This window comes from Haliotis asinina, chromosome 8 (assembly GCF_037392515.1).
Source record: "Haliotis asinina isolate JCU_RB_2024 chromosome 8, JCU_Hal_asi_v2, whole genome shotgun sequence".
Classification (NCBI taxonomy): Eukaryota; Metazoa; Mollusca; class Gastropoda; order Lepetellida; family Haliotidae; genus Haliotis; species Haliotis asinina.
Genome location: NC_090287.1, coordinates 57,884,441 through 57,887,057, shown reverse-complemented (window position 1 = coordinate 57,887,057; position 2,617 = coordinate 57,884,441).

The following is a 2,617-nucleotide window of genomic DNA, read 5'->3' as shown; positions in this document are numbered from 1 at the left end:
AGCACAAAGACGTTAAATGATATCAAATAGACTGCCAGTTTTGTGGTCATTGAAATAAGTTACTGATAGATATCGAAGTAAAAGCTGACATATGAAAGGTAATCTGTTGGTAAAGGTTAGACGGATCAATGAAGAAACATGAAAAAAATGTCCTTCAAATGGCTGCAGGCGGTGCAAGTTAGTGGTGAAAGCGCTCGCTCGTCACTCCGATTCCTCATGAGTTCAATGTGTGAAGCACATCTGTAGTCTCCCCCGCCGTGATATTGATGGAGTGTTGCTAAAAGCGGCGTAAAATCTACTCACTCACTCAAATGACAATGTGGAGAAATGTAACTAGACATCCAGTTTTGCACTTTTAGTGCTGATTCAGTTCACTTATTTTTATTCGAAACTGGAAAAGATGATCAGGGCCATAAAATGCCGAAGAAATATATTTTTCCTGCTAACATAATATTAACGGCGCTTCAGATAGGTGCCCTGTCGGCAATTTGGACGGATGACAACAAGTCAAATACGGGCATGTTACGGAATTAAACCGAATCAAATACGGGCCAAAAAACTGGGCAATCGTATAATGAAATTTTATCGTACCTGTGTCAACAACGTTTTCCAAACATCATTAAACTTATGTTTACTGAAACGGGCATTACAGTCCAAGCAAGCAGCAATACGTGTCAGTTATAATTGGATTTACTCCTGATCGTGTAGTCACTGGCTACTAGTAAGGCACTCAGATTCTCGGTAGTGTTTTGTGTACATTAACCACCAAATTGAAGGAACGCGCCACACCCTAACAGTACTCGTCTGTCTACTTATGGAAACAGATTCCCGTGGAGATAATGTAATATTCTGATAATGACATCGGTCATCAAGGGTATGTTTGATTACGAGGGGGCAGGTTGTAAGGCGTGGCGACGTCAGTATAGTGTGAACTTTCAGTAAAGCGTCTGAGAAAGTATAATAAAGAGTAGTTATCTGTGCTCATTTTTTCAAGGCGAGCCAGTTCAAAAGTACGGTTCATGTAGCGAGTGAAACGGACCTACAATCTTCACTTATGCCATGTTTTAAAACTTCATTCTTTCTCTTCGGTAAAACTCGCTGCTTGGAAGACGTATTTGAAACCTGTGACCGCATATTGGAATAGACTGGTTATGAACTTTCACTACGTTGTCATTGCCCTACATCAAATGCTGTATCCGTGAACATCCGCGTGAGAACTTATGTTCAGTAACCCAGGCTTGTCAAAAGAGTCGACTAGAATCTTGTTGATTGCTTCATTCAGATTCGATTATGTACACACCGCCGCCATATAGTAGTAATGTTGTGGAGAGAGGCGTTATCCAACAAACAAACAAAACCAAAACATATAATTTCTAATCGGTACTGCAAAACATAAAGCCTCAGCTTTTTAGGTTGGTTGATTTGTTATTTAACGTCGCACTCACTAGTATCACAGTTATATGGCGGCGATCTGTAAATAGTCCGTACCAAATAGAGTGATCAGAGATCAATATTCAATATTCAGTTCAATTTCGTATTGACCCGTGAAGGTCCCGGGATAGAAAAGGCCTTCAGCAACCCATGCTTGCCATAAAAGGCGACTCAGCTTGTCGTAAGAGGCGACTGAGGGGATCGGGTGGTCAGGCTCGCTGACTTGGTTGACACATGTGTAGCGGCCACAAAATTTCCGAGTCCCGTGCTGGGATTCGAACGACGGACCCTCTGATCCGAAGTCGGACGCCTTGTCCACATGACCAAAGAGGTTAACCCCGTCAGCAAGCTGACAAGGTAAGGATGTCATCTGTGGGATGACTCCACGCCCTGCTACACATGTCATCGGTTCCCAATTGCGCAGGTCGATGCTCATGTTGTTGATCACTGGATTGTCTTGTCCACACTCGATTATTTACAGACCGCCGCCATATAGCTGGGATATTACTGAGTGCGGCGTAAAACTAAACTCACTCACTCTTTCACTCAATTCTGTATTGGATGTAAGGCCATAGGTCCATAAACAAAAAGGGACACATCTTAACAATGTCATATATGATCAACTGATTCTAACTAATCAATTCATTTCTTAACAAATTGTAATTGTAACTAAATGGAGTGATCAACATCATGAGCATCGATCTACGTAACTGGGATAAGATGGCATGTGTCAACCGAGCCTGACCACATGATCTCGTTGGTCGCCTCTTACGACAAGCATGGGTTCCTGAAGACCAGTTCTAACCAGATCTTCATGGGTCTAGTGGACTTTGCCTTCGTGTGCATTTGCATAAGTGGTAGTGGTTATTGTTTTCTATTTGACCTAAACATCGCCTGACACATACAGTGGAAATTAAATTAAGATTAGCAATATGATCATTCAGTCCAAACAACGTATACCAGCAAGCAGCATAGTGTCTCAGAAACCAGAACAAAGAAAGTAACACCTACGTTAAACTGCTAATATTGCAGGAACGTGACACGATATAGTAGGGCTGATTTCGAAACAGAAACTTTATTACAAAAGTAGCGTGATCGTGGCCAGAATCAAACGCTCTGGATTATGATAAGTTACTTATGAAATGTAGAGTGTGTTGAATATATGGTGCAATTCTAAACACAGCTA